This window comes from Pogoniulus pusillus, chromosome 37 (genome assembly GCF_015220805.1).
Source record: "Pogoniulus pusillus isolate bPogPus1 chromosome 37, bPogPus1.pri, whole genome shotgun sequence".
In the NCBI taxonomy this organism is placed as follows: domain Eukaryota; kingdom Metazoa; phylum Chordata; class Aves; order Piciformes; family Lybiidae; genus Pogoniulus; species Pogoniulus pusillus.
Window position 1 is genome coordinate 5,674,114 of NC_087300.1, and position 20,452 is coordinate 5,694,565.

General features: G+C 54.2%; 1 long non-coding RNA gene across 1 annotated transcript; it reads right to left on the bottom strand.

Annotated features, from left to right (window-relative positions):
• Nucleotides 1-1,007: 1,007 nt before the first annotated feature.
• Nucleotides 1,008-20,287, bottom strand: LOC135190759 (uncharacterized). Its single transcript, XR_010308616.1, has 2 exons — nucleotides 20,231-20,287; nucleotides 1,008-3,700 (listed from the first exon to the last, which is right to left on the bottom strand). It is a non-coding gene; the product is annotated as an uncharacterized LOC135190759 (long non-coding RNA).
• Between the last annotated feature and the right edge of the window lie 165 nt (nucleotides 20,288-20,452).

Below are 20,452 nucleotides of genomic sequence, written 5' to 3' on the forward strand. Positions count from 1 at the left end.
CCAATCTCCATACTCCCATCTCCACCTCTCCATCCTTACAGGGCATCAAGCAGCATCCCTCAGGGCTGCATCCATGGGGGTCACACCACGATGCTCTGACACCAGTGCCCACAGCTTTCACCACCACACTCACACTCCATTGCACTGGGAAGTGCTGAGCAGACTGGGCCCAGCTGTACCCCCAGGCCAGTGAGGTTCTGCAGGCAGAGGCTTCTTATCAGCCCCTCACTGAAAACACCCCAAGCTTGGCTCCCCCTCCTCCTAGTAGGTCTCAGAGCACCAACCCACACCCTACCCTCTTAAGGGACCACAACTCTGCAGTTCCCTGCGTGACTGCACCCAGGAAAAGGGTTTTAGGGGAAACCTCAGGAATGGGGCACAAGACCTCAAGTCCTCACCTGATTTTGGCAGAGGAGCAGCACCTGGTGAGGTGAGGATGAGAGAAAGAGCATCTCAACTTGTGGGCATGCTGTGTGAGGTCTTCTTCACCCACAAACCTGCAGCACTTGGGAAACTTTGGAGCTCCTTGAGTGCCAGGGAAGGCTGAGGGGGCTCAAGGATCCAGCTGTGCTGGACTGGAGCCATCCTGTGCTCATCCCAGCCACCCAGGCAAGTGACTGAACACAACTGTCTGAGGAGGGCTGACTTTGGCTTTTTCAAGGTCTCCCTTCACTGCCACCGGAGACCATCTGGGCACTCCATGCTCCAGAGGAAATTATTGCTTTTGAGCAAAATTTGGGCTCTATTTAGCGGCTGTACCTGTGCCAGGCTGAGCTGGCCAAAGAGCCGGGGGGGAAGCGGCGAGAGCTCTGTGTTGGGAGCGAGGGGCGGCACGGGCAAGGAGGGGGTGGGCAGTGCCAGGGCAGGGCAGTGCCAGAGCAGGGCAGTGCTCCCCGTGGGCACAGAGCTGCTCTGGCACTGCCCCTTCTCCGAAACACTTTTGCAGTTGCAGGTGTCTCACTAATGTTGGCTACCATTAAGGTGATAGAAGGTGCTGGAGGCAGCTCAAGGGAGAGGGCGGCTGACTGCAGCTTTGCAGGGTTCAAGGTGAACCGTGCAGAGGACAAGGTCCTGCAGAGGAGGAAGAGCTCTGTTTGGCTCTTCCACTCCCCTCACGGAGCAGGATGTGGGTGTTGCTGCTGCTTGTGTCCACACAGACAGTAGGCCTTGCAGAGAGACAAAGAAAATAACCCACTGGGGACAAAAGGGACAGCAGGGAGAGAGGGGAAGTGGCTCAGGGAGGAGGCTGTGGAGAGGAGCTCGCAGCAAGACCGAAGGAGATGTGCAGGATCAAAAGCTCTGAGCACTCTTGCCAGTGTTCTGGGAGAGGGTGGGCAGTGGTTGCTCTCAGACATGTCTTGGATGGGGTGGAACAACGAGAAGAAAAAGAACAGTGTCACTGTCTCTCTTCAGAGAGAGCAGAAATGGATCTCATGGAGACTGGGCACCTCCTCTTGACTCTGGGGGAGAAAGAGGTGATCTGCATCCACCTTGGTTCAAGCTCTGGAGATCCTGGCAAAGGCTCCTCTGCTGTCTGAGGAGAAGACAGAGCCTGGACAGGAGGAACCATGTGGATGGAGGCAGGAGAACTAGACAGCAAGTGATCACAGCCAGGATCTGAGATCAGAGAGAAGGAATGTTGTTATGGAGAGGCTGAGAGCTCGGGGTGGGGATGACTCATGCTGGAGAACATACAGCTGTTGGAGCAGGATTTGGCACCGGCCCCTGAGCCTTCCCTATTAGCAGAGAGGGGAGAGAGGAGCCTCCACGATGTCTCTGACCTGGCAGGGGCAGCTGCCAACCTGTGCTGGAGGTGATGGGGAGGGGAACACTGCTTGCCATAGCAGGGTCATGGCTCAGGGAGGTATTCTGGGCAGCAGGCTCAGCGGTGAGGTTTCTTGCTAGCAGAGTCCCTTCTGGCTGAGGGACCTGCAGAAGCTGATCTGCTTTCAGCTGGGTTTGATGACATTGCCCCGGGGAAGGGGAAAGCTGGAGCAGTGGGTCTGGGATCACAGAATCACAGAATGGTTTGTGTTGGCAGGGACTTAAAGATCACCTGCTTCTAACCCCTCTGCCATGGGATGGGGCTGGATGGGTCAGATCTGCTCAGCCCCAGGGGCTGAAGCAAACACAGAATCATAGAAGGGTTTCAGCTGGAAGAGACCTGTAGGATCATCATTAACCCAGCCCTGCCAGGTCACCACCAAACCGTGTCACTCAGCACCACCTCTACACAGCTTTCAAAACCCCTCCAGGGATGGGGACTTCACCACTGCCCTGAGCAGCCTGTTCCAGGGCTTGGCAACCCTTCTAGGGAAGAAACTGTTCCAAGCTAAACCTCCTATGGTGCAACCTGAGGCTGTGCCCTCTTCCTCTGCTTTCCCCAGTAACGCAGAAAGCAAAGCCCAGAGCAGGGCTGTGATGCATTCCCACCACAGAGTCAGCTGTGGAGGTTCAAAAGCCTCAGGACAGCTCTTGCTTGCTGCATCCTCAGCCCGTGCCCGTGCTGGGAAGAGCCAGAGCACTTTGTGGCTGGAAGCAATCTCCGGCTGAGGAGCCAGATCGCCATCCCCTCCTGAGCTGCTGGCAGCCAGCACTTGTAGGCCACTATTATTCCATCCAGCTTCCACCCAGCTTCTATCCAGCTTTCATCCAGCTTCCACCCATGGGAGAGGCTGCAGCAGCTTCCTTAATATTCACAAGGTTGCTGCAGAGAGAAGAGGGCATAACCATTCCCCTCCATCCGCTGATCCAGGGCAGGCAGGGAGGGAGCCACCAGGAGCAGGAGACTCCCAAAGTCCCTTTCAGAGAGGTTTTTTCTTGGTATCCTGCTTGGAACTACCCACAGCACCAGATTCCTGGTGCCACAGGAGAAAGAGCTCCAGGGGCTGCTTGGGAGGTGTCCCCGTTTCAGCAGTGGGTGAGGCAGCTGTAAATACAAACAGCCTGGTTATTAATCATCTTCTGTCAATGCAGAGTTAGTAGCTTTATGTCCCTGGAAAAGTCATTATCTCTGACTTTTCAGTAGGAACCTGGAGAACTGGAGCTCTGGAAATGTCACCCATCTCCACGTGGAGGAAAACCTGCAGATGCTCACAGATTAATACCAGTTAACCCAATTTACAAACCCAGCCAGCCTGAGCACGTTTCCCTAAGCCTTGCAGGAAATCTCTCTTCCCTCTCCAGTGAGTTCTAATCCAGCTTTGCACACTTTCCCTGGATGGCACATGTCAGGGTGATGCTGGAGTTCATTCCCTGCCCCAGGAATGCTTGTAGGGGAGAGGAGGTGGGATCTGATTTATGGCATCTCTTCTCCACTGCCATGTAAAGCCATTCCTCCTCGCCTGACCAGGCTCAGGGCTTGCAGAGCTCCATGTAAAGAATTCTTCCTTCTGTACAAGCAAGCCCCAAAGAACCATTTTTCCAGCTGAAGGGAATGTCAAGCTGATAACTCCAGGCCAAAAAGCAGCTCTGTCAAGTTCTATGCAACTGAAAGTCCACAGGAACACCTCCATGCTTCACACAAACTACTTGGGAAGATAACATCGCCTGCTGCACTTACATTCCTGATGCTCCAGCAGCCACTCAGGGAGAGGAGGAGTAGGAGTGAGGAGGAAGCCACTGCACACTCGGGAGCACAATAGCCAGAAGCCACTCAGCCGTTGTGGTTCCAGCTCCAACAGCGCAGCGTCAGCAGGAGCTGGGGGAGGAAAGCTGCACTGAGGCTGGGTTTGATCTCGCCCAGCATCTCTGTAAAGCTGAATACACACTGTGTGGAACCACAGAGAGCCAGAGGGAAGGTGCTTGCTCCCACCTTGCATGCACCCACAGCTCAGGCTGGGGGTCAGGGCCCTCATTTTAAGTGGCCAGAAGCATTCAGGACAAGGGGTTTTGCTTGAGTTCCCTGCTGGAGTAGCTACATCTGGTCATAGAACGGTTTGGGTTGGAAGAGACCTCTAAGGCTCCTCCAGCCAATCCCCTCTGCAGTCAGCAGGGACATCCTCCACCAGGTCAGGTTGCCCAGAGCCCTGTTGAGTCTCACCTTGAATACTTGCTCCCACAGAACATCCTGTGCCAAATGCTCCTTTGCAACAGGACAAGAGGAGATTCAGACCAGAAAGAAGGAAGAGAAGTTTGATGCTCAGGTTTCCCAGAGAGGGGGGAGATGCTCATCCCTGGAGCCATTCTGGGTCAGGTTGTTTGGGGCTTGGTGATACTGTGATAACCTGCTCTGGTTGCAGATGTCCCTGCTGACTGCAGGGGGGGTGGAATAGAGGAGTTTAAAGGTCCTTTCCCACCCAAACCATTCAATGATTCTATGAAGACTCTTCAAAATCCATTTCAGTGCTGCAGAAGCTGAGGGTGACACAACACTGGCACAGGCTGCCCAGGGAGGTTGTGGAGTATCCCTCTCTGGAGATATTCAAAACCCACCTGGATGTGTTCCTGTGTGATCTGCTCTGGGTGATCCTGCTCTGGCAGGGAGGTTGGACTGGATGAGCTTTTGAGGTCCCTTCCAGCCCCTGACAATCTGTGATTCTGTGAGCATCTTCACTCCATCCCTCAAGGGAGAGCACAGTGCTCAGGTGTTTGGGCAGCCATGAGAAGAAAATGTCCTCTCACCTCTCTTGGTCCACAGGCTGAGGACACAACTTTGGTCAGCACACTGACAACTCCCCAAATGTCCCTGCATATCCCAAAGGTAGGGAATCTCCCCAAAGCAGAGACGTGGCCTTACTCATTTCATTGATGCCTCTTGCTGTGTCTGAGCATCATCTCCCCAGGCAGCCCCAGAGAAGGCTCCAGTTCTGCTGCTGAGCCTCTAAAGGATTGGTAATAATGAAAAGCCACCCAGATCAGTGGCCACAGCCTTCTCTTGTGTGTTCGAGTGAGTTACTGCAGGAGGAGCCTGAGCAGTGTCTCAGCACTAATGTGTTTGTCTGCTCCTCCATCCATCAGCTGCATCTCAGCATCTCCCAAACGTTAGTGCTTTTATCCATGGCCCTGCTTCAGATAACAGCACCCTGGTCTAGTGGAAGCTGTCCCTGCCCACGGCAGGGGGTTGCAACTAGATGATCTCCAAGGTCCCTGCCATCCCAAACCATTCTGTGAGCATCCTGGAGTGCACCCAGGGGGTGGAGACTGCAGGAGGAGGGAGGACTTGGGCAAAGGACCTTGGAAAAGGACTTGAATCCAATCTGAAGCTCTCAACCTGAAGCTCAGACACAAAGCTTTCTTGATTTGGGTTCATCCTCTACAGTCCTTTCCTTGACAGATTCGGAACCCCCCCCACCCACACCACTCTGCGGGTGCAGAGCAGTCAGGAGCAAAGAGCATCTCTCACTTCCCAGGCCTTGGGAGGATGCAAAATGCTCCCACGCAGCTCCCTGCCATGCTCCCAGCAGGGCAGCCCCCTGAAGGTCTCAGCAGGGGATTTCAGCCTTACAACACCAGAACCTCAGCATGGTTCTCTGAATCTTTCCTGTCCCACCTGCAGCCATCAGCTCGACAGCAGGCCTGGGGCTGCACTCTGGTTGTGTTTAGGGGGGGGTGGGGGGTGGGTGTGGAAGCATGGGGGCAGAGCAGGCTAATGGGGCTGAAGCTAAGAGAGAGCCAAAGGGCAGGAGCACCCAGGCATTCAATGACACCTTTCAGGGAGCTCATTTCCCTCTGACCAGCTCAGATGTGGAGCTTTATCTCAGACACCTGATTTTCCCTTCTCTAGAAAGGTCCTGGGGATCCCCTGGCTGCTCAGTGAGACTTGGTGACCTCATTAAGGGCCATGGGGTTTACGGGCTGGGATTCACTCAAAGGGTTGGTTCCCAATCCATAGGGCCCATTGCCACCCAAAGCAAGCCAGAGCAGAGCTTGTTTGCCATATGGAGTGGCCAGGGAGCAGCTGGCAGGGAGGCAGCAGCAGAGCAGCTCTCCACAGTTTCATCTTGGCAATTTTCTTCTCCTCAGCGAGAAGACCAAGAGGAAGAAGAATCAAAGAAGGGACATTTGTTGGCATCCTTCTCCTTTCCTCTTGGAAAGGTCAGGTGCTGAGGGTGGAAAGCTGGCACAGCAGCTATTTCCAAGGAATTACCTGGGCTCCAGCATCTCACTGTGCTTGACCTTCCAGGGAGGGGAGCAGGCTCCATAGATGGAGCAGCGCAAGGAGAGCTATTAACGCTAATGGGTGGGAAGTGGCCATGCATAAATCAGCAGCATCTTTCCAGCCATCAAAGCCTGAAACCTCCCAGCACGGAGTGAGCAGCAGAGGGGATGTCAAGCCAACCTGGTTGGTTCATTTGGCCATCTGATGCTGCTGCCTACAAACTCAAGACACTTGGTCCCATGGACTTGGTCCCATGGACCCCTGCCCTGCTGCTGTGGGATGGGAATTTGGATCTGAGCCCTCAGCCCTATGCAGAAAGCCCTTTCCAAGGCCACCCCTGAAGACCAGTGAGAGAAGCCTTTCATTTCTGAACACTTCCAGGCTGGATCTGGGCAGGGTTTCACACTTGTCCTGCCCTTTTGATGCCACTGACAGGAGAGAAAATGCAGGTAGGCATCACGAGTTCCAACCTCCCTTTAACCAGGCACATCCTTCTACCTCCAGTCTGGCCTCTGTAATCCCAAATCCTGGGTATTAGGCACTTAATCTTGCATTTTATCATGTCTCCTCTTGCAAGGGGCCTGAAATTAAAAGGAAAGCAGGGAAGAGCTGAGCCTCCCTGGGTTTAATTGGTTCTGGCTGGCAGATAAGGTGGAAGGAAGGAGAAAATCGCAGCAGGTTCTTCCGCTGCCTCTCCTCGGCACTCCCCAGGCAGCTACAACTGTTCCTGGAGAGGGGAAGTGATGCAGCAGCAGAAGAGGGAGGGGAAATAAATGCCCCTTTCCTGGACAGAGTAGGAACTGGTGTTTGTGCCTCAGCTGAGCAGCTCCATGGAGCACAGCCAGCAGCCTGGGCTGGAGCCTGTGGGCATGGACCAGTCAGGGGGTTCCTGCCTTTGATGTCGTCTCTTGCCTTGCAGGAGAGCTGGAGGCATCTCCTCCTGCCCAGGGTGGTGCTGGGGTAGGTCCTGCTTGTGCTGTGTGCAGAGCTGATGCTGAGCACTGGAAGTGGCAGTGGGATGAGCTGTGGACACTCTGTGGCTGTGGACACTCTGTGGGGGATGTGGAGCAACGAGCCCAAGAGCAAGCAGAGTGGTGGAGATTCATCATCCCCCAGTACCCACCAGCAGCTTCCAAGGAAGGTCACTGGGAACCAGTGGCTAGGATGATGCAAACCTTCATGACTGGCAGCTTGTAGGAACTGCTGAATCTCCCTGGGCAGAAGATGAATTTGGGAAGAACTCTGCACACTTAAAGAATAATGCAAGTGCCAGGCACTTAACTGAGCCTGGAGAAATGGAAGCGACAGCTGGAGCTTACCCAGGTAAAACTGCCAGAGCAGAGGCTCTGGGGACAGGAGAGGAGCTCCAGCATAAAGTAGGACACTTTCAGACTCGACTCTGTGAGGTCTTGCCCTGTGTGGGTGTGCAGAGGGAGCTATGGCTTTGGAGATGGGGCAAGGGGGCTGGATGGGACCTCTCTCACTGGGCTGAAGCTCTGCAGCATTCACAGGTCAGTTGCACTTGTGGGACCAGGCTGTGCCCCCCTGCCCTTGCTTCCCACTCCATCACAGGCACTCCTGGTGCTACATGGGTGATAAAGACCCAGAAAGATGCAGTTTTAGGCCACCAAAGTGGCAAAGCACCCTCCAGCAGCCAGCCTGCTACCCCAGACCAGCTCCTTGCTAACGACTGCAACTAAGATTAAAGCCAGAATTTTTGCAGCAAATGCATTTTCACCTTGAAGAGAGAAAAAGGGAGGGGGAGAAAGAGTGTGATGGATGAACCCTGCTCTCTTGCATCGTTACAGTGTGTTTCTCTCACTCTGCCTCTCCTCCAGTGCTGACCTCAGCCTCCTCCACATCCCAGGATGTCAGGAGCTGGTGCCTGTCCAGGACCTCTGGCAGGGCACTTTGTAAATACCCACCCAAAGGCTCAGCACCAACACGGATCACTTACAAATGAGGGGAACAACAGCACCTCCCTGGGGGGTAAATAAAGCTCCTCATGTCATGGGGCTGCAGCATTGTCCTTTCCAGCCTCAGCTGAGCCACCCAGCTCTGCAGGTGCTCCATGAGGTCCCTGCTGAGCTGTGATGTGATCTTGGTGAGGGCTGGGCACAGCCTTGGGTTGGCATCCTCAGCTGGAGAAAACTCCTGTGCCTTCCCCTGGGCTTCCCTGGTCACCAGTGGGGAGATGGTTTAAATGCCACCGGGTGCAAGGTCAGTACTGAGCATGGTCTCTGCTGGGGATGGGAAAGGGTTTGCAAGGAGAAGCCACAAGAGGCTCAAAGCTCCCCAGTTACCTCACACTGCTGTCTGGAGAAACAATGGAACTGTGGGATTCAGTGCAAGACCAAACCTGCAACCAGAACACAACACAAGAAGACATCCCAGTGTCCTCTGACCCCTGCTGTGCACTGGGAGACAGGGCAAGAAGAAGAAGAATTGGTTCAGTTGGAAAAGCCCTCTGAGATCATCAAGCCCAACCACAAACCCAGCACCACCATGAACCATATCCCCAAGTGCCATGGCCACAGGTTTGTTGAACACCTCCAGGGATGGGGACTCCACCACCTCCCTGGGCAGCCTCTGCCAATCCCTGACCACTCTTGCAGGAAAGGAATTTTCCTAATATCCAACCTAACCCTCCCCTGGCACAACTTCAGGCCATTGCCTCCCACTCTGTCACCTGACACTAGGGAGAAGAGCCCAACCCCACCTCTCTGCAACCTCCTTTCAGGGGGTTGTAGAGAGCCAGAAGGTCTCCCCTCAGCCTCCTTCATGTCACAACATCAGCTGCACATGAACACCCCAACACAGCCACTCTCCTGCTGTCCCAGGCTGGGGTGCTCCAGGGCAAAGGTGCCCACAAAGAACATCCTGCAGCTTAAACCCATCATGAGAACTGGGATCTGCCCAGTCCCTGCCAGCCAAGCATCCATGTGGCAACCATTACCACACACAGACAGACAGGCACAGACAGACTCACACACACAGAGACTCACACACATGCAGAACCATTCTGCTCTCTCCCCTGCCAGCCTCCTGCCCTTCTTGCTCCTACCAAACCCCACATGGCAGCGAGCAGGCAAAGCCCAGGCTGCCTCCCTCTGCTTTGCCAAAGCAGCCCAACTTGAGCCCTCCCAGCCAAAGGATGGCTCAGCCTTTCCCTGCTCTGTTGTGTGACCCAGTTCTCAGGGACAAGCATCCAAAAGCTGCTCTCCAGAGCCTGGGAGCAGCCCTTGTGAGCTCTCAGTCTGCCAGGGCAGGACTGGGGGCTGCAGTGGTGCAGTCAGGCAGCTTGTGGGGCTGCTCTGTGAGCAGAGCCAGCAATGCTGTTTGCAATTAGCACAGCACAGCCTGTCTCATTTCAAGGTCTTGCCTCTGGTCCTTAGCAAACTTCAAAGCCCTTGGTTGGAGTTTGCTGGCACTGGGTGAGTTTTAACCCCTCCTCTCCAAGAGCCTCACTGAAAAGGACTCAGCTAGTGGGGCTGATGGCACGGAGCAGAGGTGAGGAGGCTGAATGCACAGACAGGAACCCAGGAGGTGAAATAACAGCAGTTACAGAGCCTTGCTGAGGAGTTTCACCTAGAGAACACCAAGCCTTGCACAGCCCAGCCCCAGCCACACATGTACATTGCACCAGTACAGGTGAGGAGAGGCTGGAGAGGAGCTCTGCAGAGAAGCACCTGGGAGTGCTGGAGGGTTACAAGTTGTCCATGAGCCAGCAATGTGCCCTCAGGGCCAGAAAGGCAAATGCTCTCCTGGGAGGTAGGAAGAAGAGTGAGGGCAGCAGATCTAGGAAGGTTCTCCTTTCCTTCAGCTCTGCTCAAGGGAGGCCATTGGTGTACTGGGTCCAGTTCTGGGCTCCCCAGTTCAATACAGACAGGGAACTACTGGAAAGAGCCCAGCAGAGGCTACAAAGATGCTGAGGGGATTGGAACATCTTTGTGAGAAGGAAAGGCTGAGAGCCTTGGGACTGGTGAGCCTGGAGAAGAGCAGCCCCAGAAGGGACCTGGTCAATGCTCAGCAAGAGCTAAAGGGTGGGGAAGTGCCCCAAACATCCCTTGGAAGCCCTCTGCTGTGAGGCCAGGCTGAGAGAGCTGGAGTCGTTCAGCCTGGAGAAGAGAAAGCTCCAGGGAGACCTTCTGGTGGCCTTTCAGTGCTTAAAGGCACTGATCAGAAAGCTGGGGACAGAGTTTAGAGCAGTGCCTGCTGTGACAGGACAAGAGGTGATGGTTTGAACCAGAAGAAGGAGACTCAGACTGGAGAGAGGAATTTTTTTTCCAGTGAGGGTGGTGAGAGCCTGTCCCAGGTTGCCCAGAGGTGGGAGATGCCCATCCCTGGAACCATTTCAGGTCAGGTTGTTTGGGGCTGTGAGCAACCTGCTCTAGTTGCAGCTGTCCCTGCCCATGGCAGGGGGGTTGGAAGCAGATGAGCTTTAAGGTGCCTTTGGACATGAGGCAGTCTCTGATTCTGTGCTTCCAAGGTCTTGAGGCCTGTTGACTCGTGGAGGAGGCTCTCCAGACCTCTGCTCCTCTTCAGCTTCCTAACCTCCATCAGTGATGCTTTTCCTGGAGATATTTATGGCTCTTCCATGCTGCTCTCCATGTCCCACTGAATATTGCATGTGCTATCGTTCCCCGAGGACCAATAGTCTGGAGAAAGCTGATTCTTTGCAGGCATTTCTAGAGCTGCTAAGTGGCACCTCCTCTCCTGCCTGGCAGGATTATATCACTGCATTTACCACTGGTTATATTTGCAGGCACTTTGGGGTGTGATTATTAGCTGAAACTTGTCAAGGAGTCAAGCCCAAGGAGCATCTCTGGGGGCAGCAGTTGAAAAAAACAAAGCAGCTTCTTCCCCGGGGACAAATGTTGGAGGCTCAGTGCAGCTGGCTGGTGGCAGGGACCTGCACATGCAGCCCAGACACAACCCTGTGCTGGGTGCAGCAAGAGCAGTGTGGGCACAGGGCAAGGGAGGGGATTCTGCCCCTTGGCTCTGCTCTCCTCACACCTCACCTGCAGTCCTGGGGGCAGTTCTGGAGCCCCCAGCACAAGCAGGACATGGAAGTGTTGGAGGCAGTGCAGAGGAGGCCACCAAGATGCTGAGAGGGCTGCAGCAGCTCTGCTCTGAGCACAGGCTGAGAGAGTTGGGGCTGTGCAGCCTGCAGAGGAGAAGGCTTCCAGGAGAGCTTGGAGTGGCCTTGCAGGGTCTGCAGGGGGCTGCAGGAGGGCTGGGGAGGGACTATTGGCAAGGGCTTGGAATGACAGAATGAGGAGGAATGGGTTTGAAGTGTGAGAGGGGAGACTGAAAGTGGCTGTTAGGAAGAAGTTGTTTGCAGTGAGGGTAGTGAGAGACTGGCACAGGTTGCCCAGGGAGGTTGTGGAGCACAGAAGCACAAAATGTGATCTGCTGTGAAGCCAGGCTGAGAGAGCTGAGGTTGTTCAGCCTGGAGAAGAGAAGGCTCCAGGGAGACCTTCTGGTGCCCAAAGAGGCTGATCAGAAGGCTGAGGACAGGACAAGGAGTGATGGTTTGAACTAAGAGAGAGTTTCAGGCTGGAGAAAAGGGAGACATGTTTCTGCTGAGAGTCTGCCCCAGGCTGCCCAGACAGGTGGGAGATGCCCACCCCTGGAACCATCCCAGGTCCATCTCTGTGGGGCTCTGAGCAACCTGCTGTGGTTGCAGATGTCCCTGCTGACTGCATGGGGGTTGGACTGGATGAGCTTTAAAGGTCCCACCCAAACCAGTCTGGGATGATCTTAAGCAAGTACTAGAAGCTAAAACCAGGGTGAAAAAGAGGCAAGAAACAGGCAGGGGAGGAGATGTGCAGGTCCAAAGGGAAGTTAGAGAGTCTGTGCCATGATGCAGGGGCCCTGCAAAGCCCTCACAGAGTGCTTACAGAGATCATTATCCTAATTTATGGAGCTCCACACTTAGACCAGAGGAACTTAGGAACCAATTAAAGAGTAAGCAAAGAAGAGCCTTGGCTTCGGCTCCTACCCAGAGAGAAGGAATTCCTGGGAAGCAGCAGCATGTCCTGAGAGGGAGCTCAGCTGCTGGAGTGCTGCTTTCCTCTATGTGCTGCTCAATCTTCCTAGAAGAGATGTGAAATTTGGGATGATTTTCGGGAGAAAAGGGAAAGGAATCAGCTGACAAAGCCTGGAGCTGCCCCAAGGCTGCTGGAGGAGACAGGATGGGTTCCAGGGGAAAGGGATCAGCTGAGGAGCAATAGGTTTTGACACCACATTAAGCAGAAGGCTTGGATTTGGTCTCCAAGTGACTGTGTGGAGATGAAAAGGGAGGTGCCATGGGGGAGAGTAATTCACTAACCCTGCTAAGGGGGGCAGGAGCAATTACACACCCGGCTCCAGCAGGCAGGGAAATCATTAACACTCTGCCAAGGGCTCAAGTGGTGATTTTATGAGTCCTGCTGAAGCCAAGCTCCCAGAGGAGCATCAGAGTGGTTTGATTGTTGGGTTTTTTTCCCCATCCTTTTGGGACTATTTCATGATCTCACAGCCAACTATTGATTTTTCCCATCTATGGATTGATGCTGAGCTGCCTGAGCAGCACTGAATTAATTGACCTCTCCTGCCCTGTGAGGAAGGAGCTTCAACACCTCCCACCTCTGGGACCACCTGAGCCTTGTGCTTACATCACCAACCCCTCCAACAGCTGAGGATGTTTCCCAGCTGATGGTTTGCTGAAGTTACCCAGCACTTGCTGAACATCTCAGGAGCTTTTCTGGGTTGATCATTCTCTGAGCCTATGCAGGCAGGCATGAGGGAAGAGAGGAGAAAACTCCTGCCCTCTTACTGCAATTCCACAGGAGAGAAATACCCAGGAGACACAAAATCATAGATGGTTTAGGCTGGAAGGGACCTCAAAGCTAAACCAGCTCCAACCCCCTGCCATAGGCAGGGACACCTCCCACTAGAACAGGTTGCTCAAGGCCTCATCCAACCTGGTCCTGAACACCTCCAGGGAGGTTGTGGAGCACAGAAGCACAGAATGGGATCTTTGATCTCCACAACCTCCCTGGGCAACCTGTGCCAGTGTCTCACCACCCTCAACCTGTGCCAGTGTCTCACTACCCTCACTGCAAACAACTTCTTCCTAACTTCCACTGTCAATCTCCCCTCTGCCAGCTCAAACCCATTCCTCCTCCTCCTCCTGTCACTACAAGACCTTGTCAATAGCCCCTTCCCAGCCTTTCTGTAGCCCACTTCAGATCCTGGAAGGCCACTCCAAGGTCCTCTTCTGTTGCTGCTTGCCTGCCAGCAGAGCCCAACCCCACCTGGCTACAGCCTCCCTGCAGGCAGCTGCAGACAGCAATGAGCTCTGCCCTGAGCCTCCTCTGCTGCAGGCTGCACACCCCCAGCTCCCTCAGCCTCTCCTCACAGGGCTGTGCTCCAGGCCCCTCCCCAGCTTTGCTGCCCTTCTCCAAACACCTTCCAGCACCTCAACATCTCTCTTAAATGGAGAGGCCCAGAACTGGCCACAGCACTCCAGGTGTGACCTGAGCAGTGCTGAGCACAGGATGCCTCAGACAAGATGTGCAGCTGAAGGCAGTTGAAAGGAAGCACCCTTTTGACATGGCCCTGGACCACACAAAGCCTGTCCCATCTTATCTCCCTCTGCCCTGCACGTGCCCAGGGAGAAGGGATGCAAGTCGACAGCCCTGGCATGTGGCAGGGACAGGCTGGGCTGCAGCTCCTGTCCTCGCTTGCCCTCCAGCTGAGCAGTGGATGCTCTGTGCTGTAGCTACCAGCAGACAGCTCTGCACCCATCTGGATGATGCTTCCTCCAGAACATGGGCAAGAGCAACGATGGCTCCTCAGGCTCCAAAGCTGTTTGGTTTCTGCCCCAGAGCAGGAGGCTGTGGCGAGGGGAAGGTGAAGCTGCAGCTCTGTGGAGGATCTCTGCCACAGCAGGTCCTACCCTGCAGGATCAACACAAGACTTTGTTTTCTTTATCCCTTCCAGTAATCAATCAATTTTACAGCTGCAGAGAGCTGCCTCTTTGAAGGGGAGGGCTCCTATTCTAACTCTTGTTTCAGAGATGATCTTAACCAGATGTGTCTTCTTAAAGGGGTGCAGTTGCTACTGCTCTGGCTGAAGACTCTGGAAGATCAAAAGGTGCTCTGAGAATTCACTCCATGGCTCCTCATTTACCAATCCCCATCACCCCAAAAGACTGAAACACATGTCCCCAGCTGTCCCCACTGCCAGAAGCATCACCTGGGTGACAGAAAGCTCCTGTGGAGGAGGTGGGTAGCAGCACCTACCAGAAGCTCCCTCAGCCCACCACAGAGGCTGTGATACTCCAACCACTTGGATGTTAAACACAACACCTCAAACGAGAGCCAAGGTTCATAGGTGACTTCTGCCAGGCCAAGAGCCTCCAGCTGGGGTGGCTGATGTGGTCTGGGGGGGATATTAGCACTTCATACACCTCCTGGTCACCCCCACAGCTATGAGTGGCCAGGGATAATTTTGTAGCCATCTGTGCTCACCTCCAGCCTTCTGCTTTGTGGTGCTAGGGATAAGTCTCTGCATTTTTATCCCATCTGGAAGAAGATTCCTTGGCTCCATGATCAGAAAGCCCCAATCCAAGTTTATGAAGGTTTTCCCTTTGTAGTAGATGTGGAGTGGTTTGCTACATCCAGGCAAGACCAGAGAGGGAGGCAAAACAACCCAGGGAGGAGCACAGGGAAGGTGCTGCTGAGCTGGGAAGGCTAATTAGGTTAATTCCTCCAGCACATTGTGCTCTGGCACAGAGCAAGAAGAAAGGGGGGGGGGAGGAAATCCATTCCCTGGGGAAACCAAGAAATGAATCAAAGTTTCAGTTGCTATGTGTCTTCTGAAATGAGCTGATTGATTGTTTTTGCCCTGAAATCCCAGAGAGCAAAGACCTCCCTCAGCCACTGGCCAGCAGCAGAGACGTGCTTGGGAAATGGGAAACTTATGTCTGAGCCTTTCTCTGGCCTTTCTCAATCCCCACCCCCCCCCAGGAGGGATGAGTTCAAGATGGTGCAAAAGCCATCTAGAGACTCATTGAATAGTTGTGTGGTCCCACTTGGTAAGGCAGAGACATGCCAGAGCTTCCCTGCTGCCAGGGATAACACAGCCCAGAGCTGCCTGCCCTGGATACCTGAGCCCAGAGCGGAAAAGCTTCATTCCAGCTCCAGACTGCTGCCTGGAGAGGAGGCCCTTAGCAACCCTGATCCACGGAGCTGCTGCCTCCCACCACAGCCACGACCTCAGGCATGGAAATCAGCTGAGTTTGGAACTACCTTAGAATCGTTAAGGTTGCAAAAGACCTTTAAGATCATTGAGTCCAACCATAACCCAGCTACCATGGCCACTAAACTGCATCTTGAAGCACCACATCTACATGCTCTGGAAACCACATCTACATGCTCTGGAAACCACATCTACATGCTCTTGAACATCTCCAGGTTACAGGCTCACAGGATGTCAGGGGTTGGAAAGGATCCAAAGAGATCACAGGATGTCAGGGGTTGGAAGGGACCCAAGGAGATCATCCAGTCCAACCCCTCTGCCAGAGCAGGACAATCCTATCTAACACAGATCAGAGAGGAACACATCCAGACAGGCCTGCAAAGGCTCCAGAGGAGGAGACTCCACAACCTCTCTGGGCAGCCTGTGCCAGGGCTCTGGGACCCTTACAGTCAAGAAGTTCCCCCTTGTGCTGAGCTGGAACCTCCTGTGCTGCAGCTTCCATCCATTGCTCCTTGTCCTATCCCAGGCAGCAGTGAGCAGAGCCTGTCCCCCCCTCCTGACCCCCAGCCCTCAGAGAGTTATAGACATTGATTCAATCCCCTCTCAGTCTTCTCTTCTCCAGACTAAGCAGTCCCAGGTCCCTCAGCCTCTCCTCACCAGGCAGTGCTCCACTCCCCTCATCATCCTCCCAGCCCTCCCTTAGGCTCCCTCCAGCAAATCCCTGTCCCTTTTCAACTGAGGAGCCCAAAGCTACATTCAACAGCACAGCAGGGATGGTGACTCCACCACCTGCCTGTGCAGCCTGTGCCAGTGCCTGACCACTCTGTCTGTAAATAATTTTTTCCTATTATCCAACCTTTTTTTTGGCTTTGTGATTTTTTTTCTGGTCTTCTTATTTTTTTAACACCTCAGGCAGCTGAAGCCCAGAGCTGAAAGGGAGATTGGACAACTCTTTGTGGGTGGAAAAGCTTCTTAAATGTACGCTGCTGCAAAAAGCCACTTTCTAGCCCCAGAGGACTCACCACACACAGGGACATAAGCCTGAAAGTGTTGAAAGCATTAACAAGCCCCTGGGCCCTGATGAGATGCACCCAAGGGTGTTGAGAGAACTGTCTGATGCTATTGCTCTGCCACTCTCCATCATCTTTGCCAACTCGTGGCAGACAGGAGAGGTGCCTGAGGGCTGGAGCAGAGCCAATGGCACTGCAGGCTTCAAAAGGGGCAAGAAAGAGCTTCCAGGGAACTATCAACCAGGCAGCCTCACCTCCAGCCCTGCAAAAGTGATGGAGCAGCTCCTGCTGGAGGGCATCTCAAGGCACTTGGGAGAGAAGAAAGTTATCAGGAGTGGTCAGCATGGATTTACCAAGTGATGCTTAACTAACCTGATAGCATTCTATGATGTCATAACTGAATGGGTAGATGCAGGGAGAGCAGTGGATGGAGTCTACCTTGGCCTTAGCAAGGCCTTTGACACTGTCTCCCAGGACATTTTGGTGAGCAAGCTGAGGCAGTGTGGGATGGAAGAGCAGACAGTGAGATGGGTTAGGAACTGGTTGCAAGATAGAGTTCAGAGGGTGGTGAGCAATGGTGTCATGTCCAGCTGGAGAGCTGTGACCAGTGGTGTCCCCCAGGGATCAGTGCTGGGGCCAGTCCTGTTCAACATCTTCATCAATGACACTGATGAGGGCACAGGCAAAAAGAGTCTGCTCAGCAAGTTTGCTGCTGACACCAAACTGGGAGGCTTGGCTGAGACAGCTGCAGGCTGTGCTGCCATCCAGAGACACCTGGGCAGGCAGGGCTGGGCACAGAGGAACCAAATGAGGTTCAACAAGGACAAGTGCAGAGTCCTGCACCTGGGGAGGGATAAGAAACTGCAGCAGTCTGGGCTGGGAGGTGACTGCTGGAGAGCAGCCCCAAGGAGAGGGACCTGGGAGTGCTGGGGGAGAACATCCATGGCACAGCAATGTGCCCTGGGGGCCAAGAAGGCCAATGGGATCCTGGGGTGCATTAGGAAGAGTGTGTCCAGTAGATCAAGGGAGGTTCTCCTGTCCCTCTACTCTGCCCTGCTGAGACCTCATCTTGAATACTGTGCTCAGTTTTGGGCTCCCCAGTTGAAGAGGGACAGGGATCTGCTGGAGAGGGTCCAGTGGAGGGCTAGGAGGATGATGAGGGGACTGGAGAGCACTGCCTGAGGAGGAGAGGCTGAGGGCCCTGGGGCTGCTTAGTCTGGAGAAGAGAAGACTGAGAGGGGACTTGAGAAATGTTTATAACTCTCTGAGAGCTGGGGGTCAGGAGGGGGGGACAGGCTCTGCTCACTGCTCCCTGGGATAGGACAAGCAGCAATGGATGGAAGCTGCAGCACAGGAGGTTCCAGCTCAACACAAGGGGGAACTTCTTGCCTGGAAGGGTCCCAGAGCCCTGGCACAGGCTGCCCAGAGAGGTTGTGGAGTCTCCTTCTCTGAAGCCTTTGCAGCCCTGTCTGGATGTGTTCCTGTGTGATCTGTGTTAGATAGGATTGCCCTGCTCTGGCAGAGGGGTTGGACTGGATGATCTCCTTGGGTCCCTTCCAACCCCTAACATCCTGTGAGCCTGCAAAAGCCAGTTTGGATGAGACCTTGAGCCACAGGAGATGTCCCTGCCCATGGCAGGGAGGTTGGGACTGGATGATCTTTAAGGTCTCTTCCAACCCAAACCAGTTTATGACTCCAGGGTCAGACTGATACTGGTGAAGCCACAACAGAATCACAGAGTCACAGAATTTCCTAGATTGGAAAAGCTTTTCAAGCTCCTCAAGTCCAATCATTAGCTTCACACTGACAAGTCCTTGACTAACCCAAAGCCCTCAGCACAACATCACTGTGAATGGCTGTGGTTGGAAAGGACCACCAGGATCAGCCCAACCTTCATCCCAGCAGCCTTCAGCACCAGACCATAGCCTCAAGCACCACAGCCACCCTCCTTTGAAACACCTCCAGAGATGGTGACTCCACCTCCTCCCTGGGCAGCCTGTGCCAGTGCCTGACCACCCACTCAGTAAAGAACTTCCTCCCAACAGCCAACCTAAACCTCCCGTGACACAACTTGAGTGAGGCCATTTCCTCTTGGCCTGTCATTAGTAATCTGGGAGAAGAGACCAGCTCCAGCCTCACTACAACCTCCTTTTAGGGAGCTGTAGAGGGCAATAAGGTTCCCTCTCAGCCTCCTCTTCTCCAGACTAAACAAGCCCAGCTCCCTCAGCTGCTCCTCATAGCTCATGTTTGCCAGACCTCTCCCCAGCCTCGTTGCCCTTCTCTGCACCCACTCCAGGGTCCATGGATTTAAGGACAAACCATACTGCAACTGAGGGCTCCAGTGCCAAGCTCCAAGATAGGAGCTGGTGGGGAAAGGCTTTGTTGGGGGTATGCCAGAGCTCCCCACCCCAGGGCCAGCACCTCAGGGCTGCAGCATGGACACTCCTCTTGCACAAGACTTGAGGCTGTTTCTCAGAGGAGCAGCTGGAAGTGCTCCAGCAGCAAATGTATCCATCTCCAAAAGGGAAAAAAATATATCTTGCTTACATTAACAGTGTCTGGGTGGTGAATAATGCAGAGAGGAGAGAGCATGGTGGGGTAATTAATAAACTGAGCTGTGCTCCGTGGCAAGGATGGAAGAAAGCATCAGGGAAGTGCCAGGCAGAGGCAATAAATAGTGGAGCAGGAGCACTGCTTGGGGCAGGGACTGGCACTTCTGCTGACAGCTGGGGCACAGAGAGCACAGTGCATGCCCTTCCCTGGGCAGAGCCTTGTCCTTGAACCCCTCCAACCACTACAGTTCTCTTTCCTGCCACCATTCTCTCTTGATGTGCACACTTCCTCCACCAGAGCAACCCCACTCCAGCCCCACAACTGGATCCAGCTCTGGGCTCCCCAGTAGAAGAGAGACAAACAACTACTGGAAAGAATCATAGAATGGGCTGGGCTGGAAGGGACCTCCAAAGGTCATCTGGTCCAACCCCTTCCCTCAACACACAGTCTGCAGGGACATCCTCAACTAGATCAGGTTGCTCAGAGCCCTGTTGAGCTTCACCTCAATCAAAGAGGCTACAAAGAGCTGAGGGGCCTGGAGCATCGCTGAGCAGGAAAGGCTGAGAGCCCTGGGGCTGCTGAGCCTGGAGAAGAGCAGCCCTAGAGGGGATCTGATCAGTGCTCAGCAAGAACTAAAGTGTGGGGGACAAGAAGATGGAGCCAGACTCTTGTCAGTGGTGCCCAGTGACAGGACAAGGGGCAGTGGGCACAAGCTGGAACCTAGGAGGTTTCAGTTGTAATTTAAGGAGAAACATCTTTGGTGTGAGGGTGCTGGAGCCCAGGAGCAGGCTGCCCAGAGAGGCTGTGAAGTCTCCTTAGAGATTCCAACCCCCCCTGGCCATTGTGATCCTGGGCAAGCTGCTGTGGGTGCCCTGCCTCAGCAGTGGGGCTGGACTGGGTGATCTCCAGAGATCCCTTCCAACCCTCACCATGCTGGGACTCTGTCCCCAGCTGTAAAGGCAGAGGATGCCAACAGACACAGCTGAACCCTGCAAGGGAGGAGACGAAGGAGGAGAGGATGTGTGGTCACTTGTTTTACCGTGCAGGAGAAGTGCTGTACAGGGTGGAGGTGATCCTCCTCCTCCTTCTCCTCCTCCTCCTCCTCCTCCTCCTCCTGGCTCTACCCTCATCAGCCACTTTTGCTCCTTTGGCAAACGTTCAGAGCAGTGTTAATGAGAACAAAGGAGCTGCTCAAAGGGGAGCTGGAAGCTCTGTGCAAGCAATAAAGTCACTCAGCCCCCCACGAGGAGGGCAGGTTACACCTTCCCTGATGGGAAACGAGCAAAGAAAGGCACCGAGAGAAGGTTCCTGTACGTACCTGAGGGCAGAGCTGGGGAGTGCTGTCCTCCATGGGGCAGAGCTGATGGAAGGGAGGAGCAGGTGGAAGAGAATGAGCAAGACCAGGTGGAGGAGGTCTCTTCTGGAGGTCCAGGCCAGGTGGTTCACTCACCTGCTTCAAGGGAGTGTGTGCAAATGCAAGCCCGAAGTTAGAGCTCCCAAGCTCAGTGTAATTAGAAGGGTCTGAGAGCTTCTGGGACAG